Genomic DNA, 26,116 nt, shown 5'->3' on the forward strand with positions numbered 1-26,116 from the left:
GGCCCTTAGGACAAACTTCCCTAAGAAGGAGAAGAGGGCTCAGGGCAGGCGGCAAGGTGCGGGTTTGTGCCACCCCAAAGCACCTGCCGCGGATGCGCCATGCTGGAGAGGCCCTTCTGAAGACGATCCTGGTTTGTGTGTGTTGGGGGAGGAGGCGAGGAGGCCGCTGGTCTCTCCCCATGTCAGCAGAGCTTCCCTCGGGAAACTTTCCACCACACTGCCACCTTATCAGGCTTCAAGGAAGCACGTCAGCACTTTCTTAGAAAATTATTTGTTCTGTAGGTGGCACCAGCGGGCGCTTCCCTCAGCCCTGCCTGGCCTGGAGCGTTGCTCAGTCTCCACCCCCAAACCTTCAGAGGCGCATATTGTTGGATGAAGACATCTCAAGGGTCTCAGCCACAGGGGTTGAGCTTGGGCAGCCCAAGGAGGGATGACAAAGACCAGCTGTAACTTCTGCAAGATGCCGCCCCATTTCAGAAGGGGCTTGGAGCGGGGCGGGATATGCTTCTCCCTGGCTGGCTGGGTTTCACTGTGGCCTAGGGTGCGCACATCTGTCTTCTGCGCACTTAGTTTGAGACTCTCAGTTCCCAAAAGGCAGCAAAGGGAAGAAACTCAAAGCCAGACCCAGGGCAGGCTGCGGGCCAGCTGGGAGAAAGGCCATAGTCGTACACAGAAACTGTCACCCCCCCCACCCCCCCAGCTCAGCCGGTCGTGCTGGCCCTGATGGCGGTCTGCAGTGAATCTGCTGTGGGGCCGGTTCCCTTCCCTGACCGCTTTCCGAGAAGCAGGGGGCCCCTGGTGCTGTGCCGGGGCTGCCCCTGCCCAGATCATCATGAAGCCGCTCAGCCCAGTGAACTGGCCCCTGGCGAGACAGCCTGGAAATGCACCGTGGGAGATGATGACCAAGCATCAGGATCACGAAGGTCTCCGCAGACTGACTTCAGGGGAGAGGAATCCCGCCAGCGGGCGTCTAGACTGCGGTGTTTCTGGGATGCTGGAACCGGGAGCCAGAAATGCCAGCCAGCGGGAGGGCTGTGCTGCCACCTGGTGGCCACGGCTGCACGGGCAGCACGACGTCCACCCGGCAGTGTGGCAGGTGGACCCCAGGTGTTGGGTATCAGCGGTGAACAAGGAGGGGTTCCAGCCCTCGAGGAGCCTGAGAATGAAGGGGGAGGACGTGCAAAACCTGCATTGATTTAGGGCAGGTGAGACCCCCCCCCCGGGTTAGGGATTCCACGGACCGTCAGAAGACTACATTCCATGACCATGTGACCTCTGAGATCCTGCGATGCTGCTGCACACATTTAAATACACACTTGAGGGGTAGGGAGAGGAGGTGACTCACAGACACTGGGAGGTACCCTGGCTTATACCGGCTGACCATTGGGGATTTATTCTGGAGTCTAAGCTGTGCTATGGATCAAATTCAGTATTTTTCCAAATAATAAATGCAGGGGTCCCCCCCTCGGCACTGCTGACACTGGGGTGGGGTCATTCTCTGTGGCAGCCCTCCCAGGCACTGTGGGGTGTACCTGTGGGGCGTGAGCCCGAGACAGGTTTGCCTTGGGAGGCCCCTGCCTCCAAACAGCAACCCGGAAAGTTACAGTTTATTAACTGCACAGGTGTGAAGATGAATACAAACCAGGCTGGGTTGTTATTATATATTCATTAAGACATTCACTCTTGGTCGACTGATTTTAACAGAAGTGAAAGCACTTTGGTGGGCCCTGGGCACGGGCCTCCTGTGATGGACGGGGGCGAGCATGCTGCCCGGACCACCTTGGTTGAAACGTTGCTTCTCACGGGGGCCTCCCCTCCCCTCGCCCAGGCTGGGTCAGCCCCCTCTGCACAGGCCCAGCTCCTGGATGTTCGCTTCGGAGCCTGGGGCACTGCCCTAGACCCATTCTCCACCCAGGCAGTCCTGCCCCCTGGGGCACTGCCATGTCTGGAGACCTCTGTGGTTGTCACACTGGGGGTGACCTACCCCACAAGCACAAAGGACGGGCACATACAACACAAAAGGTCCCCACGGAGCCATGCTCCCTGGGCCTGCCCCAGGGCTCCGAGGGACGTCGGGGAGCCTGACCCGTTCCTGCCAGAACCATGGGTCCCACAGCCCGAGAAGGCCACAGCGGCCTGAAGGGCCATGTCTGGGGGCCAAATCAGCTGGAGAGACGGACAGAGGGAGGGCGGGAGGACAGCCCCTACCTGGCGGCCTGAGCAGGCTCACGCGGTGAGGAGCTTCGTGAACACCATCCACTCCCTGCCCACCAGGTCTGTGCGGGGCCCCTGCACATCTGGGCCTGGGGGGCGGGGGTGAAAATGCACATAACATAAAAGCTACCATTTTAATCACGTTACACTGTTCAGTTCATTGGCATTTGTACAGCCATCACCTCTATCTAATTCCAGGACATTCTCATCTCCCCCATATGAAACCCCACCTCCATCAGCAGTCACTTCTCCTCCTGCAGGCCGTGACAACCATGAACCCACTCTCTCTCTCTGTGGATCTGCCTGTTCTGAACGTTTCTGGAATTTGCAGCCGTGATTTGTGCAGTGACTCGAGGGTCTGCCGGGATCAAGGACACAGGGCGCCCTGCAATGTGCCTTGAGGGGTGGCCCTCAAGCAATGGGCACTTGCTGTCCCCTCATGTCCTGACAGCCACCCCAGAATGTGGTTACGCCAGGCTGGGCAGCGGCAAACCCCGCGTGCCTTCCAGGTGGCTGCTGCAGGGCGATCATGTCACGTCCCCTGTGGGTCTTTGTCCCCCTGCACCAGCAGGGGCAAGGGCCGGGCAGAAAGAGAACCCCGTGGGGGGCTGCTGATGTTACTGCTGCAAGACCCACGGCACCAGCTCCCAGGCCGACCCGAGCGGACTCAGCGAAGCAGGAGTGCTCACGGGCCAAGCCCGGCAACCGGCGCCCCGTGAGGAAGATGAGAGCGCTGGACCAGCACGGGATGAGCCTCAGGATAAGCCCAGCCTGCCTCGCCGGTCACGAGTGTGACCGTAAGAAGAACGTGTGGTCACTTGGAAGGCTGTGGCAAGAGAGAGCCTCAGGGGTGGGCCACCCAACGTTTGTGCACCGTGGAAACTTCCAGAGGTCACAACCCAACGTGTGTTGGGTAGAGGCAGGGTCTCCCGGCGGCACTGCTGACATCCGGGCCGGGTCATCCTCGGTGGGACGTTCCCCAAGACACGTTCAGTTCCGTAATCATCTGACACAAATTCTCCTAAATAAAGTTTTATTGGCACACAGCACGACCGGTAATTTACAAGGGCAGAACTGAGTCGTCTTGACGGAGAGTGTCCGCCTGCAAAGCTGACAATATTCCCTCTCTGGCCCTTTCTGGAAAAAGTGTGCTGACCACCGACCTCTGGGCAAGCCCGGTGAACCTAACATTCTAGATGGGGGAGAGAAACATGCACACAAATAACTACATGAAATAGAGACAGTTTTACTCGGAGGCGTCATGGAGAAAAGTGAGGCAGTTCAGAAGGACCGGGGGTGTTGGTGGGGAGAGGGCGGTGGGATTCAAGGACGGGCTGGAGAGGAGAGCCCTCGCTGGAAAGGGACACTGGAGCACAGACCCTAAAGAGATGAGGGGCAGCCGTGTGGATATTTGGAGGAAAGGTGGCGGCAGTGGGGGTGTAGCTCGTGCAAATGTCCTGGGGCGAGAAGATGCCTTCTGGGGCAGCGGGTGGCGAGGTCAAAAGCTGACAGGCCCTGTGGCCACTGAGAGGTGAGCCGTAGCCCTTGGGAGATTGGGGAGGGGGCACTCCGAGCAGGGAGGTCACAGGACCTGACAAGGCTTCTAAGGCTGCCTCTGCGGCTGCTGAGCTGGCGTTTCTTTCCTCCACGTGACGCAGCCCTGACTCAGCCTGCAGACGGTAGCCTGGCAGTGGGACCTGCAGCCCCATCTGGGTTGGCAGGGAGTTTGCAGGAGCTGCCTGGGAGCTGCCTGGGCTGGGCCCTGACTCCCCGTCCACCTCCCTCAGCTCCCCGACACAGAGCTTGCTGGAAACAGGCGGGTCCCCACAGCTCCTTCCCGGGAGCGGGTGTGAGCTTCTTGGAAGCCGCAGGCCAGCGGCCACGGAGCTGTCTGCTGACATCACTGTGCAAGGCTGCGGCCGTCAAGACCCTGGGCTGCCCTGAAAGGGCTTTGAGGTATCGGGGACAGGGCGTCAGGACGACGTCCCACCTCCCCGATCCCCGCGTCCCACAGAGGACAGTGCGCTGTTCATGCGGGGGGTGCAGGAGCTTCAGACAGGGTGCGTTTCCTGCAGACCCATGACCCCCACCCATGACAGAGAGGGGGCTGCACCAGCGTCCTGGCATCATCCCGTGGACCCAAGACCAGAATCATGAGCTCCCAGGACTAGGAGTCCGGAGACAGCACTGGGGCGGGTCATCCTCTGTGGGGCCGTCTCGGGCGCTGTGGGTGATGGAGCAGCCTCCCTGGCCCCCACCCCCTGGATGCCAGGAGCCCCCCAGTCAAGATGACCACAGACATCCCCAGACATCGCCCAGTGTCCCCTGGGGCAGGATCAGCCCCGATGAGACCCCACTGCCCCGTCTTGGTCCAATAATAGAAATGACTTTGGAAGCAGCTGGTCAGCCCCTCTGCCCAGGGCCCCGTGTGGACGCCGGACATATTTGAGGTTGCTGGGCTGCTGTGTGTTGAAGCGGAGAACACAGATGCTGAGATTTCTGGTTGCCCAATCCCTGGAAAGCACAGTTCCCAGCCCTTGTGCATCACAGCCAAGAAATCCAGCAGAGGCCGGGCTGTGTTCCTGGCACTGCGGCCGCGGCGGCTCTGCGTGGCTCCAGGCTTGTTCCCGGCAGGTGCTGCTAAAGGGACCCAGCTGCCCCGGGAGGGCGGACTCCCCGGCTTCTGCACCCTGCCTGCCCCTCGGAGGGCCTGGACTGGGGGTGGCTCTCACCCTGGGAACAGTCTGGGGACATCTGTGGTCGTCACGACGGGGGGTGCCCCTGGCATCCAGTGCGTGGGGACCAGGGAGGCCACTCCACACGCCGCGGTGCCCAGGACGGCCCCCCACAGAGGAGGACCTGGCCCAATATCCACAGCGCCGACGGGGGAGACCCTGGGTTAATTATTCGGGAGAAAACTGAACCTGCTCCCTGCTCACACTGGACACCAGCATAAACTGCTGATGGTCAGACAGTACCACCCGGGTGAGCCCAGTGTCTCTGAATGGCCTCCTCTCCTTCCCACTCCACTCAGGTGGCGTGTCCCGTCTGCACGTCAGCAACACGCCAGGGGGTGGGGGAAGGGGGAGAGAAGCCACAGCCCCCGCAGCTGGGGTCGGGGGGGACGGGCTGGGAGGACACAGACCAAGGGTTCCGGCCTGGGCCCCGTGCTGTCCCTGGGTCTGCAGCCATGGCCGTGGAGACCGCCCTGTGAGCAGGACCGTCTTTCCCAGCCCCTTCCTGGTCAGCCCGGCCCAGCACACTGGGGCGGGTGAAGTAAACATGGCAGGGCGCCAAGGACAGCAGCTTGGCCTCGCCTGTAGGTGGGGCACCCGCAGGGGATGAGGCAGGGGAAGGGGGAGGGACCTGGGGCCCAGCGCCCCCCCTCTCCTGGCCTCGACCTCAGAGGGAGCCAGCGCCGGCCCAGGGCCCACCCTTGCTTTAATGCTCTGCTCTCACCGTCTGGAATCTCCGGGAAACTTCTGAGCAAGGGGCTCGGGTTTTCATCTCGTACCTGGCCCTGAAGATCCTGTCGCTGACCCCACAGCTGCAAGACGAAGGAGCTTCTGAGCCCTCCTCCCTCTGAGCGCCATGTGGGCCACCAACGCCTGGGGGGACGCTCAGGATGGGGGTGCGGGAGAGTAGGGAAGCCCAGGGTCACAGGCATTTGAGTTTCCAAGCAGAGAGCGATCTGGAGTCCACGTGCGTGCAAGCCTGGCTCTAAACCCAAGCGCCCAGCGTGAGCAGGGATCGGACTCAATGCTTTTTCCAAATACTTAACACAGGGTCCCCCCCGGCACTGCTGACATCAGGGCGGGGTCGTCCTCTGTGGGGCAGCCATCCTGGCCTCCCACCCACTTGATGCCACACCCCGTCCCCCATCATGACAACCACAGATGCCCCAGACATGGCGCAGTGTCCCTGGGGGCAGAATCGCCCCTGGTTGAGACCCACTGGCCTAGACGAGGGACTGGGCTCTTCTGGGGAGGCTGGGCTAAGCCACGTCGGGGCTGAGCCCGACTTGCCACTGCGGCTCTGACCCTGCCTCGGGGGCTGCGAGCCTTGGGCCCCCATCGGTTTGATCAAAAGCACGAGACCAGCCTGGACAGAGGGCCATTCTCCAGGACGCCTGGCCGTCAGGCCTCACGACTGTCCATGCCCTGCCCACCACCTCCCACCTCCCACCCTGCAAGCCCCTGCCTGCAGGGAGCCCTTGGAGCTCCCTCCCCCTCGGCGCCTGCCTTCTGCGTCGGATGCCCTCCCTAGCCCCCTGGTCGGCATGGACGTAGACGCGACCTCCTCTGAGACCTCCCTGGACCCTGGGCTCTCATCTCTCTGCTCGGCCCCACCAGGCACATTTCCTGATTTCTTCCTCCTGCCCTTTTTTTCTCTTTGGCCGCACCGCGCGGCATGCAGGATCTTAGCTCCCTGACCAGGGATCGAACCTGCGTCTCCTGCATTGCAAGCGTGGAGTCATAACCATTGGACTGGAACGCCAGGGAAGTCCTGTTTTGTCCTTCTTGTTTGCTTGGGTGTCTGTGCCAGCGCTGTCCTTGGAGGGCAGGGCTTCATTCACCACCATGGCCGGCACCTACGACCACCCTTGGCCTGTGCTGGGCGCCAGGTCAGTATTCTTTTTTTTTTAAACATTTAACACCTATATTTTTTTAAGTATTTGTTTAGTTAGTTATTTATGGCTGTGTTGGGTCTTCATTTCTGTGCGAGGGCTTTCTCTAGTTGCGGCAAGCAGGGGCCACTCTTCATCGCGGTGCGCGGGCCTCTCACTATCGCGGCCCCTCTTGTTGCGGAGCACAGGCTCCAGACGCGCAGGCTCAGTAGTTGTGGCTCACGGGCCCAGCTGCTCCGCGGCACGTGGGATCTTCCCAGACCAGGGCTCGAACCCGTGTCCCCTGTATTGGCAGGCAGATTCTCAACCACTGCGCCACCAGGGAAGCCCCGGGTCGGTATTCTGACTGACGGTCTGACCTGCCACTCACTCTCCAGCCACCAACCCCGCCTCCCCAGCTTCTCCAGCCGCTTTCCCCGACGCCATCCTCACCCTCCTCTGACTGTGATGGAGTGCTCACTCGACCACACAGTTGTTTTGTTCTGTCCTGTTTTTTTCAACAAACGTGTACTTTGAAATAATCTGGGGTTTACAGAAAAGTTACAAAGACAGTAGAGAGAGTGCCGTCTGCCCTTCCCCAACTACCCTTCCCCGGGGTGAGTTTGTCACAGCTGGGAAAGTGACATGGGGACACTTTATTCAGATTTCCCTAGTTTTCCCCCCAATGTCCTTGTCCTGCCCCAGGATCCTTACACTCTGTTCAGTCGCCACTCACGTGTCCTCAGTCATCTCTGGGCAGTGAAAGCCTCTGGGTTTTCCTGGCCATCTTCTCACTAATTGTTTGTTTGTTTTGGGGAAAAAAAAAAGTTACTTTCCATTTAAAAATGCCATTTAGGGCTTATTCTTGTTATTTTTAAATGAATTAATAAATATTTAAGATTTTTCTCAGTTTTTTTTTTTTTAACAAATTTGGTTTTCCTGTTTTTTTGTTTTTTTTTTTTTAATTAATAGACTTTTACTTTTTTTTTTTTAAGTATTTGTTTATTTATTTATTTATGGCTGTGTTGGGCCTTCGTTTCCGTGCGAGGGCTTTCTCTAGTTGTGGCAAGCGGGGGCCACTCTTCATCGCGGTGCGCGGGCCTCTCACTATCGCGGCCTCTCTTGTTGCAGAGCACAGGCTCCAGACGCGCAGGCTCAGTAATTGTGGCTCACGGGCCCAGCTGCTCCGCGGCACGTGGGATCTTCCCAGACCAGGGCTTGAACCCGTGTCCCCTGCATTGACAGGCGGACTCTCAACCACTGCGCCACCAGGGAAGCCCTTTTCTCAGTTTTAATTTTGAATCCGGTAACTTTTGATAAATAGAACCCAAATTTAAAAAAAGCTCTTTGGAGCCTTCAAGACCAAAAAGCTGGAGAACCTCTGTCCTAAAGAGTGGTTGGTGAGCTCTGGTCCGAGGGCCACATCCGGCCCTCTGCACATTTTTTGTAAATAAAGTTTTACTGGCACATAGCCACGCCCCTTCCCCCAGGTATTGTCTCTGGTGGCTTTCAAGATACAAGAGTTGAGTAGTTTCAGCAGAGACAACCTGGCCTGCAAACGAAAATATTTAAGGTCTGGCCCTTTACCAAAAAGTCTGCTACTGTTGATCTCCATTATAGCAAGTTTGTAGCAAGTGCTTGTTTAAAATCAGGCCGGGGGGGGGGGGGGGGGGGGGGCTTCCCTGGTGGTGCAGTGGTTGAGAATCTGCCTGCCAATACAGGGGACACAGGTTCGAGCCCTGGTCTGGGAAGATCCCACATGCCGCAGAGCAACTAGGCCCGTGAGCCACAACTACTGAGCCTGCGCGTCTGGAGCCTGTGCTCCGCAACAAGAGAGGCCACGATAGTGAGAGGCCCGCGCACCGCGATGAAGAGTGGCCCCCGCTTGCCGCAACTAGAGAAAGCCCTCGCACAGAAACGAAGACCCAACACAGCCAAAAATAAATAAATAAAAATAAATTAAAAAAAAAAATTAGGCCAGGGACTTTCTTGGTGGTCCAGTGGTTAAGACTCCACACTTTCACCGCAGGGGGCAAGGGTTTGATCCCTGGTTGGGGAACTAAGATTCTGTACGCCACGTGCAGCCAAAAAATTTTTTTAAATAAAAAATAAAATAAATAAATAAAATCAGGCCAAAACCTACAGGGTGTGGGGCCCCAACAGACATCAGAATACCAATACCATCGAAATGTCCATCACATAACATCTTTCAAAAGCAAACACCACCGTGGACCATTATGCAGCCATGAAGAGGGGGGAAGCCCTGACACTCGCTACCACGTGGACGGACCCTGAGAACACGATGCTCAGTGAGAGAAGCCAGACACAGAAGGACACACAGTGTGTGATTCCACTGATGGGAAACGTCCAGAACAGGTAAGTCCACAGACACAGAGAGTAGGTTCGTGGTTGTCAGGGGCTGGGGAGGGGGATACGGGGAGTGACTGCTGATGGGGACGGGGCTTCTTTTGGGGTGATGGAATGTTCTAGAATTAGCTAGTGGTGGCTGTTGCACAACTAGGTACTAAAATGCACTGCATTGAACACTTTAAAGGATGAATTGTGTGCTGTGTGAACTATATCTCAATAAAGGAAAAAGAGCCCACAGCCCTGTGCTTTGGCTACAGGACACTGTCCTGTTCTGTGTCCCTACACGTCAGGTGTCCCGATCACTGCCCCACTTTGCAATCACCCCTCAGACATAGTAACAGCCCTCACCCCGTCCCCCCACTGCACCCCAGGGCAGGGCCCATGGCACCCCCAGGGGGCGCTCATGCTGCAAGATCAGCATGCTATAAAGAAGGGAAAAAGTCAAAGTGGTTTTCCCTCAAAGCAAACTGGAAAGATCTCGGGCAAGAATCCAACATGTTTAAGCAATTACAGGCAAAAGAGATTTCAAGGAAATGTCCCAGCGATTGGTGGGATTCTAGGGTTACGGTGCCAGCCTCACTGGGGGACCCTTGAGTGTCCCCACAGCATCGTTACCCCCGGCTGGACAGCTGGTGGTATGCACGGAACGGACTTGCGGGGTGGAGATGCTGTCCAGTCAAGGCTGTGCTGTGACCTTGGGTGACCTCCTCCAGCCCTGGTTTCCACTCTCGTTTACAAAGGCGCGAAGGCTCCCCTCCTGGCATCGCGCTCTGGGTAGAGGTTACATTTTGGCTAAATGACTCGCTCTGGCCAAGAGCGAGCCCAGTCCACTGTGCTTTTATTTGCTGCAGGCTCCCCTCCCCCTGTGACCCACCCTCCTACCCTCCCCCCCGCCACAGTCCCTTACTGAGTTCCACCCAGCTCTTCCACGGTGGGTTGAGCAGTGTGCCCCCAAAATTCATGTCCACCCGAAACCTCAGATGGTGACTGATATGAACTGAATTCTGGTCCCCCAAATTCCTCTGTGGAAGCCCTGACCCCCAGGACCTCAGACTGTGACTGTATTTGGAGATGGGGTCTTTAAAGAAGAGATTACGGTAAAATGAGGCCCTGAGGGTGGGCCCTGAGCCAATGGGACTGGGGTCCTTATAAGAAGACAGATTAGGACACAGACATGCACAGAGGGGAGACCATGTGAGGACACGGGGAGAAGGCGGCCGTCCTCACACCAAGGAAAGAGGCCTCAGAGGGGACCAGCCCTGCCGACACCGCAATCTGGGACGTCCAGCCTCCAGCACTGCAAGAGAATAAGTGTCTGTTGCTTAAGGCCCCGGCCTGTGGTATTTGGTTGTGACAGCTTGAGCAGACTAGTTCGGCGACCTTATTTGGAAATAGGGTCTTCGCAGATGTAATTAGTTAAAGTAAGATGAGGTCACACTGGAATAGGATGGGCCCTAACCCAATGCTGGCGTCCTTATAAGAAGAGGAGAGACACACAGAGACAGAGGGAAGGTCACATGACAATGGGGGCAGAGACTGAGCTGATGTGTCCATAAGCCCAGAACTGCCTGGAGCCCCAGAGGCTGGAAGAGGCAGGAAGGACCCTCCCCCGAGCCTCTGTGACATCTTGACCTCGGACTTCTGGCCTCCAGGACTGTGGGAGAATAAGTCTCTGTTGTTCTAAGCTGCCCAGTCTGGGTTCATCTGCTACGGTGGTCTCAGGACGCTGTCACCCCTCTGCGGTTTCCCTTCCCCACACTCTGACAGCCTATGGAGGAGCCAGGTCACCCCAGCCCATCCTCCAAACACCTCTCTGGTTAGCAGAGGGTCTCCTTCACCCACTCTTGTCCTCAAAAGCGTTCACAGTGCCTTGGGGGGACTGCTTCTACTTACTTTTATTTTTGACTGGATATATTAGTCCATTCAGGCTGTTATCACAGAACCCTGCAGACTGGGGGGCTTAAACCACAGACATGATTCCTCATTGTCTCAGAGGCTGGAAGCCCATGCTGGCATGGCTGGTTCCTGGTGAGGGCCTACTTCCTGATCTGCAGACAGCCGCCTTCCTGCTGTGACTTCACATGGCGGAGAGAGCTGTGGTCTTTTCATCCCCTTATAAGGACACTAATCTCATCCTAGAGGCCCAACCCCCATGACCTCACCGAACCCAATCAACTCCCAAGGGCCTCACCTCCAAACACCATCCCACTGGGGGTTAGGGCTTCAGCATATGAATTTGGGGGGACATGAACATTCAGTCCATAACACGGGGATAGGTTATTATTATTAAATATCCACTGTGGGACTTCCCTGGCGGTCCAGTGGTTCAGACTCCCTGCTGCCACTGCAGGGGGTGCGGGTTTGACCCCTGGTTGGGGAACTAAGATTCCACATGCCGCACGGCATGGCCAAAAAAAGAACCCCACTGTGTACAGGCGGGGGGCCAGGCGAGGGATGGGTGGGGCTCCCGTGGCTCCATAGCGCCTGGCAGGGGAGCTCACCCAGAGCTGACATGCCCCACAGGCCTGCTGACCTAACAGCTCCCTCTGCCTCCCCAGCCCCGGCCTCCCTCTGAACCACTCCTGTCAGTGGAAGCTTTTGAGGAATGCACAGCTTTGCCCTGAAAAAGTTAACGGCCACAAAGGGTGCCTGGGATGCAGAGCATGTCTGGGGAAAGACCCGGAAACCAGGAAGTCACTTGTTTACAGGAAGGGAGGCTGAGAGCTGGAGCACAGGTGGGAGGGAGACACCATTTTCACAGGACACCATTTGCACCTTTTGAATTCTTGTACCGTGGCATATGTGTTTATGCAAAAACTCAGTTTTTCTTCCTAGGGGTGTCTGGGCCCGAGTGAGGGTAGGCAAGGGAAAAGCCATGTATTGGCCCAGCTCCCTGATTCTGCAGCTTGGACTGGGCTCTCCCTGTCCTGGGGGGTGGACAGGTGACCCGCAGGCTGGGGCCAAGGTGTCAAACCAGAACAAAAAAATGTTTCATACACCAAAGAATTGAAAGCGGGGTCTCAAACAGATAGCTGTACACTTGTGTTCACAGCAGCATGATTCCCAACAGCCAAAAGGTAGAAAGAACCCAAGTATTCATGGACGGATGATGGATAAACAAACGTGGTCCATCCACAAAATGGAAAATGATTCAGCCTCGAAAAGGAAGGAGATTCTGACACTTGCTATACCGTGGATGGACCCCAAGGACATGATGCTCAGTGAGAGAAGCCAAACACAGAAGGACAAGTACTGTCTGATTCCACTCACGGGGTCCCTAGAGGAGTCACATCCACAGAGACAGGAAGTATAGATGGTGGGGGCCAGGGGCTGGGGGAGGGGCTGGGGAGTCAGTGTTTCATGGGGACAGTTTCTATTTGGGAAGATGAGAAAGTTCTGGAGATGGATGGCGGGGATGGTTCCACAACAATGTGCATATATTTAATGCCACTTAACTGTGCACTTAAAAATGGTGAATTTAATGCCATTTGTATTTCAACACACACACACACACACACACACACACACACACACGAAGATGTTCCAAATGTTCACAAGAGCCTGTGCCTGTCCTCGGTGTGCGTGTGTGCAGCAACGCAGCCCATGCGTAAACAGGGCAACCCTGGTGGCCTCACAACACAGGTGACCGTCACCAGGTGGCATATCCACCACCCCACCCCACCCTCCGGGAGGTGGCTGAGCACATTAGAGTCCTAAGGGAAGGGTTCAGGGACCTGCTCCACTGAGCTTTCCTGATAATTCCCAAGGACGGAGGGGAGGGCAGGTGCGCAGGCAGGGGGACCCGGCACCTCAGCTCCCACCCCCGGATCCCTGGCTGTTTACTGAGCTTAGACGTGTCCACTCTGCTGGCCAAGCTGTTCCTGCCCCGAGATCAGGAAAACAAGGTCAGCTCAGGACACGGAAGCACTGCCCTGGCTGTTGTCCTTCCTGGTGGACGCGGGGCCGGGACCCGCAGAGGGTGGACCCCTGCTGGTCACCTCCCGGGGGCGTCGGCTCTGGGCCACGGGCATGTTCTGTCCCCACGGTTCCCCGACTTCTTTCTCCCCCTCGGTCAAGGGGAGGGGCCCTGGGACGGGGAGCAGGGGTCCAGGGCTCTCCAGCAACCTGCTGAAGGGCCTGGGGGTCCCTCACTCAGGCCCAGGTTTCCATGGATACCAGAGAAGCTGGAAGACCCCTGACACCTTCAGGAAGCAGGAAGGCAGAGCCCAGAAAGGGGAAGGGCGTGGGGCTCAGGTGGGAGAACTCCAGTGACAGTGGGGTGACAGGACACGCTTCCCATCCGTCCAGAGCCCTCACTGTGCCGCCCAGGGACACGGACTGCAGAGCTGATGACCTCATCTCCTCCGGCAGCGGCCGAGGGTGGCCGGGGCAGCTATCGCCCCGATTTTACCACAGGGAGACGGAGGGTGGGAGCAGATGCCTGCCTGGCCAGGGCTCTCAGAGCTGGGAGGTGCTGAGGTAGGTGCTGCTTCTTGGGCCTGGCTCCAGTGCCCGGCCCCGCCCCCAGGCACTGCAGAAACGGCCCTGAAACCCCCTGGGCCTCTGCCCACCACCGCTGGGGGCGACTGGGGCACGCTCACCTTCCCTGTGCCTCAGTTTCCTAATCTGGAAAACAAGATCAACTGATTGTTGCCATGGGTGGGGCTGGAACCCTCTATGTCTCCTTACTGCCCTGAGGATAAGGTGGTCTCTGCCCGCGGCCTCCTCACTCCCTCTGCCTCACCTTGCACCCCTGCCCACCATCCTGGAACCAGCCTCTACTCCTAGGCACACACTGCTCCCGCCACCTCGAGGGTCCCTCCCACCCCAGTCGGCTCCAGGGCATTGGCATGCTCAACTCAGACGTCACTTCCTCCAGGAAGGCCTCCCTGCAGCCCCAGAGGGAGCACCTCAGGCAGTGCTGTCACCATCAACTCACTCAACCAGGGTTTCAACTGGGGTGATTCTACCCCCCAGGGGACGTTGGGTAATGTCTGGGGACGTCTGTGGCTGTCACGACTGGGGGGCTCCTGGTATCGAATGGGCGGGGCCAGGGATGCTGCTCCACACCCCACAGCGCCCAGGACGACCCCGCACAGAGAACAACCTGGCCTCAGTGTTCACAGTGTCGAGGGGGCCAGCGGGCCCTGCCCCTCGGCCCTGGGACGCGGGAGACCTGGTTGCTGGTTTGCCAGGGGCACGTGCGTGTGCGGCTGCCTCTCCTCCCACCTACTCTGCATGCCTGTCCTCACTCCGCAGCCCCGGCTCGAGCCAAGGACACCCACAGCTGGCAGCCTGGCTCTCTGTGGCTCTGGGCTGCCTGGCTTTGCGAGTCCTGCGGTCAGAGGGCCCTGGCTCCGAGCTCGCCTCTCGTCCAGGCAGAGCTGTGAATCAGCCGGGATGTTAGTCAGGGACCCAGGGACGGCGCGTCCCATTCCAGGAGGCTCACGAGCTCAGACCTTGGCCCCGGCCGCTGACTCAGCCAGGGAGCCCGAGTGTGGTCATCACTCCTTCTGGGGCACGATGAGTACATTCTCTGCTGGCCCCGCCATGCCACCGGTCCTGGTCACAGGCTCACCTCTCTGCTCAGGAGGTCAGGTGAGGACTCCTCCCTGAGCCTCATTCTTTCTTTCTTTCACTCGCTAAACATCCGGCCGGCAGTTGGGCGAGATCCCTGACCTGAAGGAGCTCACTAACCGGCCTGGGTGACAGATGCAGGTGATTTGAATGTCACAGAAGAGTTATCGCGTGGCCCTGGGCCACTTACTCAGCCTCTCTCTGCTCCTAGTTTCTCCTCTGTGACATGGAGATGATTATCTCTAATTGGCAGAGCTGAGGTGAGTTTCAGAACAAGCGTGGGAAGGCAACAGAGTAGGTGTATTGATCAGCTACTGCTGCATGACGAATCACCACCAACTTAGGGTCTAAGACAACACCCTTTGTCATCTCCTGGTTTCTGTGTCAGGGAACAGGGGTGTGGCTTAACTGGGCCCTCAACTCGGGTTCTCAAAAGCCTGAAGTCAAGGGATCGGCCAGGCTGAGCTCTCATCTAGGAACTTAGGGTCCCCTTCCAAGCTCATCGGAGTGGTTGGCAGAATCCACTTCCCTGCAGTTGCAGGACTGAGGCCCCATTTTCCTGCTGGCTGCTGGCAGGTGGCTGCTCTCAGCTCCCATGGCCTCCTCCACGGGCAGCTCACCATGTGGCTGTTTGCTTTTTTCAAAGCCAGTAGGAGAGTGTCTGCTGTTGCTGTGGTCTCTCTCTCTCTCTCTTTCTTGTGGTAAAAAGCACATAACCAACCTAACCATTTGTAAGCGCACAGCTCGGTGGCACTAAGCACACTCTCACTGTCAGGCAACCATCCCCACCATCATCTCCAGAACTTTCTCATCTTCCCAAACAGAAACTGTCCCCATGAAACACTGACTCCCCAGCCCCTCCCCCAGCCCCTGGCCCCCACCATTCTACTTCCTGTCTCTATGGATCTGACCACTCTAGGTAGGCTTCTGGTCTCTTGTAAGGGCTCGTCTGATTAGGTCAGGCCCACCCAGACAGTCCTTGTGATGAACGAACTCAAAAGTCCACTGATCAGGGGTCTTTGTTATAAAGTCCCTTGGGCCATATCACATCAGCCTGACCACAGAGTGGCATCCCATCCATTCCAGGTTCTGTCCACACTCAGGAGCAGGGATAGGACAGTGTGTGGACACCAGGGGGGCGGGGGTCTTTGGTGCCATCTTGGAATTCCCCCTCCCACGGGAGGTGCACAGACATGGGGTGCTGCCACTGTAGGGGCTCCCGTGAGGAAGAAGCACACAACAAGCCCCCACCCCCCGGGGAGCGCCTACCATTCCGGGCACAGAGAAGACGGCAGAGAACTCTGGGGAAGCTGAGAAAACCTTGATTCCAACCATGGGATGTCTCAGCAGCCCTCGGAGCCTGGGCAGAATGGCCAGGGGAGGATGAGGGACGGTTCTCACCCCCCAGAGAGAGAACTGGGGTACCTCACCATAACTCCCGGCCCTCCCCGTCACTCCTCCCTCTGGCGGCCCTCCTGTGGATGCCAGGACCGCGGTGGTGACAGTGGGCCCGCCCCCTGTGCTCAGAAAGGGCAAGTGAGTCACCTGGGGTGCCCGTGTGAGTGAGGGGTGCATCTGGATTTGAACCTGAGCCTTCTGGTGCTGGGAGCCTCCACAGACTTGCAGACCAACCCCCCCAAGAGAATAAACCCACTGGAAGGGCTGGCTGCCTAACAAGGCGGCAGACGAGATGCCCAGAATTGTGGGAAAAGAGAGGCACAGCCCTGCACGACGAGCGTGGGGCACTGCGCCGCCCAAGGTTAGATGTCTGTTTTTCCCCGCCCCCCCAAACACAGCAGGAAGAGCTCTCTCCACTCTGCAGACATGTGACGGTCCTACACACCCACAAATTAAGCAGAGCCGAATCTGTGCACGTGACAGAGGGCCCAGAACTCTGCACACACGCAGTCCCTACGCCAACTTCCTATTTTTGTGCAATAGTTACACGAGATGCCGCCACTGAGGGGAGCTGGGGGAAGGGTGCATGGGATCGCTCTGTACGGTTTTTGCAACTTCCTATGAATCTGGAACTATTTCAAATGAAAGGTTTTTTTTTAAAAAAACCAGGTGAGGGGACTTCCCTGGCGGTCCAGTGGTTAAGACTCTGAGTTTCCACTGCAGGGGGCACGGGTTCGATCCCTGGTCGGGGAACTAAGATTCCACATGCCTCACAGCGCAGCAAAAATAAATAAATAAATAAATAAAAATTAAAAACCAGGTGAAGCCACGGGTTTGTTTAGCTGTGACGAGGACAAAGCATGCTTTCTCCAAGCACCGCCTTTCCACCCCAACCCTGACCCACCCGCGGTGCCTCCAGCAAGGAAGGCGAGGGTAAAGAGACCCCCTGCACGGTCCTGGTGGAGGCTCAGCATGGCTGGGTCTGTAATGACCATGCCCCCTTCTCCCCCTTTGTGGCCATAAGGATTCTAAGTCCCCAAACCCCTGCCCCCTGTGGACCAACCCCCAAGTGTGGGCAGGACTGTGAATGTGATACCATTTCCCATATTAGGTGATTTCGTACAGAAGAAGGGATTTGGAGGGTGTACTTAAAGCTCCAAGTCAGTTGACTTTGAGTTGATCAAAAGGACAAATCACGTGGGTGGGCCTGACCTAGTCCAAGGGCAGGGTCCTTCCTGCAGTGAGAGACTGAGGGAAGAGGGGGCCCACAGAGGAGACCACGAGGCTGGGCCAGGACGCGGCAGCCTCCAAGAGCTAAGAGTCGTCCCTAGCATGCTGTTAGCAAGGCAATGGGCACTTGGCCTGACGACTGAAAGGAACCAAATCCTGCCAACAGCCTGAGAGAACTTGGAAGTGGATCCTTCCCCAGTCGAGCCTCAGGTAAGAACTCAGCCCTGGCCAGGCCGAGTGAGACCCTGAGCAGAGGCCCCAGCCACACTGTGTCCACACTCCTGCCCCGATAGACAGGGGAGGTGTAAGCTGCTGAGCCTGTGGTGGCTTGTTACACGGCAATAGCTAGCTAGTACACTCCTCATGGGATGGCAGAGCAGACTGCCTGGGGTTTTACAATCACTGTCACATTTAGTCACACGCAGGGGATGCTCCTACAGCTCGGGAAATTCCAAGGGCTTTGGGAGCTGGGAGCCAGGACCCATGGCTGAAGTCCAAAATATGTATTTATGATAAGTCACAAGATCACACCCACCAAAGGCTCCATCTCCAACTATCACCACACTGGGGGGTAGGTTTTAACATCTGAATTTGGGGGGACACCAATGGCAATTAGAAACAAGCTCCCAACACCCCAGTTCCCTGTGACCCTGCATTTTGCGGCACCTGTTCAGGTCCCCAACCCACCCTCAGCCCCCCGGCCCCCACCCCGCCCCAACTCCCAGGCCCTCCCCAGGCCATGCCTCAGTCCTCTGTCACACACACCCACTGGGTACACTGTACTGGGAGCTTCTGCACACAGACACACGTGTTTTAGACACACGTGTTTTAGCCTGGCGGGGCCTGGCACACAGGTGTCGGCTGACTCAATCAATGAAGTAGGAGGGCAGGGAATAAGGAGGAAGAGGCACATCCTCGGTGCCCACCGGCTCAGATGGAGTCAGGACGGTGCGTTGCAGGGTGGAGAATTGGCCCTGGGATGTGGGGAGCTCCTCCTGCCCACCCCAAATGGGCCACTCTTCAGCCTCCTCGTGGCTCCCTCTCCTCCCCTGCCCCCCACCTTCTTATCATATGTGACTGTCACCCTGTGCGTGTTTGGAGTCAAAGGAGGCCTTGAATCTGTGACTCTACCTATGACCGCATGTGTGTATCATCCCTGCCCTGAGGGAGGCTGACTGTTCAAGCGGTTGCCTAGCAACGCGCCCGTGACTGGGGATACAGGGGTCTCTGTGCCTTGGCTGCCGCCTGGGCTGAGCCAGTTCTCGCTGCCCCACGGGTGGAAGCCCGGCTCTGCTGTGTCGGACATGAGCCTCTCTGGGCCTCGATGTTCAGACTGCTAGAATCAGGTGGCAGCACTAACCAGTCCATAAGGGGATTAGCCCGCAGGGTCCGGAAGAGTGGGGCCTGGGTGGGAACCACGGTAATAACTCAGAGTAGAGCATAAAGAGAGTGATCTCGATTGATCCTGGGAGCAAGAATCTTGTGGAGAAGGGGTCTCTCCTCCCACTCGCTGGGTGCTGCTGACATGGGGCCGGGACTTTCTCTGTGGAGCCGTCCTGGACACTGTGGGGTGTGGAGCAGCCTCCCTGGCCCCCACCCACTGGATGCCAGGAACTCCCCAGTCATGACGACCACAGACGTCCCCAGACACGGCCAGGTGTCCCCTGGGGGCAGGATCACCAGGGTGAGATCCTGCTGTAGGGGGTCAAACTCATGTCTGAGCTGCCCCCGCTGCCATGGGAAGCACCACGTGGCCTGCTCTCCAGAATCAGAGCTGCAGCCTACAGGGAGAGGGTTCCAGGCCCTGCGGGCTGCAGCAGGGGCCCCCTTGGCCGGTTTCTGTGCGGGACCCCATAATTACATGTGTATCATATATGCTCTCTGTCAGGAAGGCGGGGACAGCAGAAGCCGTGACCTTCCGTGAGCAGAACGTTTTAAGGTTTTTAACTGTCTATCTTGGCAGTTCTTTCAGGAGAACAGCTTGTCCATGGAGAGAACTGATAACAATGTGCATTTCAACACACCCGGGACAGATCAGAAGTGGGTAACCAACCAGGAGAAAGAAACACGCTCTGGCTTGCGCGCTGGGTTGGAGTTTGCTCCCTACACCAGGGCCACTCTCTCAAGATAAAGGGCTCCAATAGGCGCTTTCAGCAGAAATATTCGCAAACTCCCGGGAGAACAGGGGCTATCAGAAAAACACCCCGCTGTCGGGAGGTCACGGAGTTCTGCATTCTCACCATGAGCGGGAGGGCTGGAGAAGTGCCTGAGAAATCGTTCTCAACTAAGAATCACCCCAGTCCGTGCAAAATCTTCTCATTTCCACCTTGGCCCCCTTTCAGGTGCTCAGTGGCCACCTGGGGCTCACGGCTACCATATTGGAAAGCCCAGCTCTCGCTCAAAGAACAACGGCACCTCCATAAGGAAAGCCAGCACCACGATGGCCCACACCAGAGCTCTGGCACAGCTGCCACGCTGTAGGGACACTTGCTAAGCCCTTCCATGAGGCAGGAACCAACCGGCTGTGGTCCCGGCCCCTCAGAGCTTCCAAACCAACAGGAAAAACCACCCAGTGGGGCCCTAAACACATCCAAAGACAGAGTGAGAGAGGGACCAGTGAGGCAGGGGTCTCACCCGGGTGACCCTGCCCGCACGGGACACTGGGTGATGCCTGGGGACATCTGTGGTTGTTACAACCAGGGGCTCAGGGAGGCTGCTCCACACCCCACAACGTCCAGGCCCTGATGTCAGCACTGCTGAGAGGGAGAGACCCCAAATGGGTCCACAATTCTCACAGACACATCAGTCCTGTGAGAGCTGGGGATTTTGCCCGCCCTGCTCACTGGCGTCCCCCAGAGCCTGGCCTGGGCAGACAATGGGAAATCCTTGCTGAAGGGATGGAGGAAATCTTTGGGAGGGTCACCCCATGCCTGACCAGGCCGGGCAGCCACTGCCCAGGTGACTGTACTGGGAGGTGACACACGCCCGAGGGTGCCGCAGGGGGACACTGGGCAGATTCCAAATGAGGAGGCTTTGAGGGTGGCTGCCTGGGGAAGCCCCCCAGGGGCCAGAGCCGCCGGCCCGGCTCCAGGCGACAGGGGAGAGAGTCACAGAAGCAAGACCCAGTCGTCACGGCGGGGTTGCCCACCCTCACCCTTTGGCCTTCGTTCCCTGGTCCAGGCTCTCTGCTCCAGCCGCTGGAGGGTGCTGCGGCCAGGGCGGGTTTGGGGGTGCAGGTGCCGTGAGCCCGCCAAGGTCACAGAGCCCGTGTTTTGTGCCTCCCTCTTACACCCAACAGACCCACAGAGGTCTGCAAGCGGGGGCGGGGTGTGTGTGGTGTGTGTGCCCAGAACAGGGTGACCATGGGACCCTGGGGGCTGAACCAGAATGTCTCGGAGAACGTGGACGGGTGGTCACGGGTCTCCAAGAGGGCCGAGGGGTTGACTGAAGACATCTGGGCGCCCCCTTGCACCCCCTGCACCCCCTCCATCAACATCCCTGCCTGGCTCAAGGCCGGCCCCGCCAGAGACCCCGCGGACTTTCACTGCCCCCTAGTGGCCGCCAGTTGGAACTGCAGCACGCTGGGGAATGTCTCCAGCCCCAGAATCCAAACTCGGGGTCCTCTTTTAGCCCTGGTGTCTGCAGACATTGAGTGCAGCGGATCAGCGTGCTGTCACCAGGATGGGTGGGTTGCATGGTGACACCCTGGCTTCCCTGGAAAGGCGGCGGCCCAGCAATAGGAGACCCCGCTGCCCGCCCCCGGTGCTGTGGGGAACTGGATGTGAGGACACCTGCAGATGCTGAGCACAAGGCCTGGCAAACAGGATGCGCTCATAGTGACTATGAGACTAAAAAGCAATCAGGAAAAGCCCAGATTCCCCCCTTCCAGGAGCACGTACAGGAGAGTAGGCTTCCTTGGAACAGAAAACCCCTGCAAGGCTGGCGATGGGCACCCGCTCAGGGTACAATTCTGTCTCCCCCAGAGGTCTGTCACTGGGCACTGCTGAAAGGGAGGCTGGTCCTCCTCTGTGGGGGGCGTCCTGGGCACTGCAGGGTGTGGACCAGCATCCCTGCCCCCACCCCCTTGATGCTAGGAGCCCCCCAGTCATGACAACCATAGATGTCCCCTGACATGGCCCAGTGTCCCCTGAGTGGGGAGCAGGGGGTCAGAATCATGCCTGCGTGAGACCAACTAGCACAGCTGAATTTCAAATGGTGCAAGGATTTAAGGGTAAAATACACGATCTGAACAAAACGCAGGTGAACTGTCTTTTTATAATCTTGACATTTGGAGGAAGGCCACACAAAACACAAAGGAGAACGTGGGTGTGCGCGAGACGTTTCAGATGCCCGATGACAAAACCCACTGTGAGCAAAGTGCAAAGACACGCTCAGAAAAACATTCGCAGTGGACGGTGTACAGAGAAATAGAATTTAAACGCATCACTGGGACTTCCCTGGCGGTCCAGTGGTTAAGACTCTGCACTTCCAATGCAGGGGGCAAGGTCTCGGTCCCTGGTCAGGGAACTGAGATCCCACATGCCGTGTGGCGGGGCAAAAAAAAAAAAATCACTGGGAGAGAAACCCCAACAGAAAGGACGCAGCTGGGCCATTCGCCTTAGAGAAACGGCTGCGCTCATGAAAAGGAGGCCCGGACGCAAGAGCTGAAATCACCTGGGCTTGTCAGGTTGGCCAGGACGTAAAACTGAACTTAGGAGGATAGGGAGACGCACCCTGGGATGGGAAATGGTGCGTTTCTGGAGGTCTTTGTGGCTGAAGGTCAAAATGTAAATGAGGGCTTCCCTGGTGGCGTAGTGGTTAAGAATCCGCCTACCAATGCAGGGGACACGGGTTCAAGCCCTGGCCCAGGAAGATCCCACATGCCGCGGAGCAGCTAAGCTCGTGCGCCACAACTACTGAGCCTGTGCTCTAGAGCCTGCGAGCCACAACTACTGGGCCCACGTGCCTAGAGCCTGTGCTCCACAACAAGAGAAGCCACCGCAATGAGAAGCCAGCACACCACAACGAAGAGTAGCCCTCTCTCACAGCAACTAAAGAAAGTCCGTGCACAGCAACCAGGACCCAATGCAGCCAAAAATAAATAAATTAATTTAAAAAAAAAAAAAGAGAGAGAGTGAATTTCAAGTTGCATAGGAAATGTATAAACTATGATTTTAAAAAAAATGTAAATGAGAACACTCAGACTTAAATTCACAGACAAGGCAAACCTACTTCCAGGAATTTACCCCAAAGGACAACCAAGGATGTAGGAAGTCTGCACAAGGACATCCACCCCAGAATGTAGCAAAATTTAAAAAGAGAGAGAAAAAAAAAGAAAAACAGAAAAAGAGAATGAACACCTCCAAAAAAGCCCAGTAATAAGACCAGTTAAATCAATTACAAAATTATTTTAAAAAGAAATAAATTATAATTCAAATGACAATGTTCTACTGTATAGCACAGGGAATATCTTGTGATAAACCATAATGGAAAAGAATATGAAAAGAGAATGTATATATAAGTATAGCTGAATCACTTTGCTGTACCGCAGAAATTAACACAACACTGTCAATCAACTACACGTCAATAAATAAAATTTTTTAAATGAAAGAAATTATAATTCATCTATAACACCCGGCTTCAGGAAAGAAGATGGAAATCTAGGTTTATGGATGAGGGAAGATGCCCATCAAGGGAATGCGTACATCAAACAGAAAATCCTACTTCTCCAAAACCCCATGCAAGAGTGTAATTCACAGAGAGATTCGGGAGGACACTCACTGAGGTGTCAGCAGTGGTCCTCGATGGGTGGGGGGTTTGGGGTGACTTACCTCTCCTTTGCCCTTGTCTGAATTCACTTTCTTTTTACAGGAAGTTGGTCAGATGTTAACACCACGGAGAAGGGCTGAGCGGGGCTAGCTCGTCCCGCACGCTGCGCAGACACGTACCCCCTGCGCGACCTCGCCTGGCTCCGGGCCGTTCTCCCAACTCCCCTCCTGCTTGGCGACTTTGTGAAACAGAGTTAACACTGTGATTCTGTTTGGGGCCTTGGCAGAGCATGACCCGGCCAGACAGAGCCCAGGGTTCCAATCTCAGCTTCTGGTCTTTGTCTGCAGGGACAGCTTCCCTCCCGAGCTGAGCTAAAATATATACTTTTTAACTTTACTGAGGTTCACTTTACACAGCATAAAATTGGCCAGTTTGAAGGACACAACTCAAAGATTCTTTAGTCAGGGGCTTCCCTGATGGCGCAGTGGTTGGGAGTCCGCCTGCCAATGCAGGGGACACGGGTTCGGGCCCTGGTCCGGGAAGATCCCACATGCCACGGAGCAGCTGGGCCCGTGTGCCACAGCTACTGAGCCTGTGCTCTGGAGTCTGTGAGCCACAACTACTGAGCCCACGTGCCACAACTATTGAAGCCCACGCGCCTAGAGCCCGTGCTCCGCAATGAGAGAAGCCACCACAATGAGAAGCCCGCGCACCACAACGAAGAGTGGCCCCTGCTCGCCGCAACTGGAGAAAAGCCCGCGCGCAGCAACGAGGACCCAACACAGCCAAAAATAAATAAATTTAAAAAAATAAAAATAAAATAAAATAAAGTGGCTTAAAAAAAAAAAAAAAGATTCTTTAGTCAGTACACCAAGTTACGAGACCACCCTTACCCCTACCCCGCACAGTTCTGGACCCTCCCCTTCGCCCTGGAAGATGCCTGGTGCCCAAGTACAGTTCTTCCCCATTCCCACCCCAGCCCCTGGTAACCCCGAGTCACCTTTCTGTCCCTACACATTTGCCTTTTCTGGAAATCTCATCTGAATGGAATCATTTAGTGTCTGCCTTCTTGTCTAACATGTTTTCTTTTATACAAACACACACACACACACACACACACACACACACAGAATGAGAATATACGTTATAAAGATGTCAGATCTCCCTCAAATTTCTTGCTAAATTGAACACAACCTGAATCAAAGATCCATCTGTATATTTGTTAGAAACCGGAAGTTTATTCCAAAGACGGCCTGAAAGAGGAAACTCCACGGAAGTAGCAAAGACATTTGTGACAGAATCAGAGGAGCACGGAGTGTGGTCCCTGCCCGGCAGGGAAACAGGCCTGACAATTACAGTCAACGAACCAGGCAGGCCATTGGGCAACCTCATTCATTCTCATGCTATTTCTTCTTCAAACATCACAAAAGCTACTCAAAGTCCTCTTGGGAACAAGACCAGAAACAAACAAGTGAGTAAGAGTTAAGAGCCCAGGACTGAGCTTTATGTTGCTCCTGACTTAACCTTCCTGAGGCCTTCGCCACATTTCCCGACCTGCTGTCCCACTGGGGTGGGTGACGGGCTTCAGATATCTGTCGCGCCCCACGACTTAGCTCTGCTCTGGCCGATGGCCATCGACGGGTCACCCTCCACGCAAACGGGAAATGGAGTGAAGCACCGTAGACCCCAATTAAGCCTCCTGAGGAGGAAGCTAAGAGCTGGGAAGCAGGTGGCACTGACGGGCCCGCGCCGCTCTGCGCCCATCCTGGGTGCGCTAGGACCCACCCTGCGGGCCCCACGTCTCCCTGCTCTGTCCCCCTGCTCCTGGAGCCAAGGGCAGAAGACGTTCCCTGTGGCTCCCGTGCCCTCTTGATGGATAAGACGAGCCCTCAGAAACGAGCAGAGCTGGGAAGATGCAGGCGTGCACGGCGAGGACGCCGCCTGGACAGCAAACCCCAACCTCTTAACTCAGCCTGGCTCCGAACCGCCAACCAAGGCCTGCGCAAACACTGAACGTGGAGAAAAGAAAAACCTCAGGACACTGACCTGTGCTGGAGGCCTGGCTGTCTTCAGCGCCGAGGTTCAGGAACCCAACGTCCGCTCCCTGGAAGAAAAACGTACCATGTTAGCTGAGCATGATTGGCCCTGAAATGCCGGGTGGGTGTTAGCAGTGTCCGCATGGAAGAGCCGTGCGCCTGTGAATAGACATAAAAATTGCTCTGGGAGCCTGGCCTTCTGGTTACTCTGCCGGACGTTGAGGATGGCACAGATAGGATGTTTCAAAATGCAGAGAGGGTAAATGTAACAAAGGCAATTTGCCAGAAAGATTTGCTAGTGATTTACAATGTTATCCCTGATGAAGTTTTCACATGTTCCAAAACTGAATTGGATGAAAGGGCTGGATGTTCACATGACCTTTGATAGTTTATAAAAGATGTTCACCTGTAGCATTTGACCCCCAAGGTCCCCTGGGAGGAAGGGGAGGGGGCTGAGCCAACCCCCTGACCGAGGGTGCCCCAGAGTGCCCAGCTCACCGGGGGTTTGCCTGAGGCATGTGACCAACAAAATGCAAGGTGGGATCCTGGAGGGGGTCCTGGGGCAGAAAAAAGACATTAGGAAAAACTAGTGAAATCTGAATAAAGAATAGACTGAGGTCACAGAAATGTACCCATGTCCACCTCCTAGTTGTCACAAACGCACTGCTTATGAATGACGTGACCACTGGGAGAAATTACGTGATGGGTAGACAGGAACTCTCATTGAAACACCTCTAAAAATCTAAAATTATTCTAAAACGTTTATTTAAAAAAAAACTCAATTAAAAAATTTAGGGGGCTTCCCTGGTGGCGCAGTGGTTGAGAATCTGCCTGCCAACGCAGGGGACACGGGTTCGAGCCCTGGTCTGGGAAGATCCCACATGCCACGGAGCAACTAGGCCCGTGAGCCACAATT

At 56.4% G+C, this 26,116-nt stretch overlaps 1 protein-coding gene across 1 annotated transcript in view; it reads right to left on the bottom strand.

Annotated features, from left to right (window-relative positions):
- GNG7 (G protein subunit gamma 7) overlaps positions 1-26,116 on the bottom strand; it is a 155,781-nt gene that overhangs the window by 83,396 nt on the left and 46,269 nt on the right. The window contains exon 2 of the mRNA XM_061190931.1: positions 25,211-25,268. The gene's annotated coding sequence lies outside the window, so the exon portion shown is untranslated. The remainder of the gene's footprint in view (positions 1-25,210; positions 25,269-26,116) is intronic.

This window comes from Eubalaena glacialis, chromosome 4 (genome assembly GCF_028564815.1).
Source record: "Eubalaena glacialis isolate mEubGla1 chromosome 4, mEubGla1.1.hap2.+ XY, whole genome shotgun sequence".
NCBI lineage: Eukaryota > Metazoa > Chordata > Mammalia > Artiodactyla > Balaenidae > Eubalaena > Eubalaena glacialis.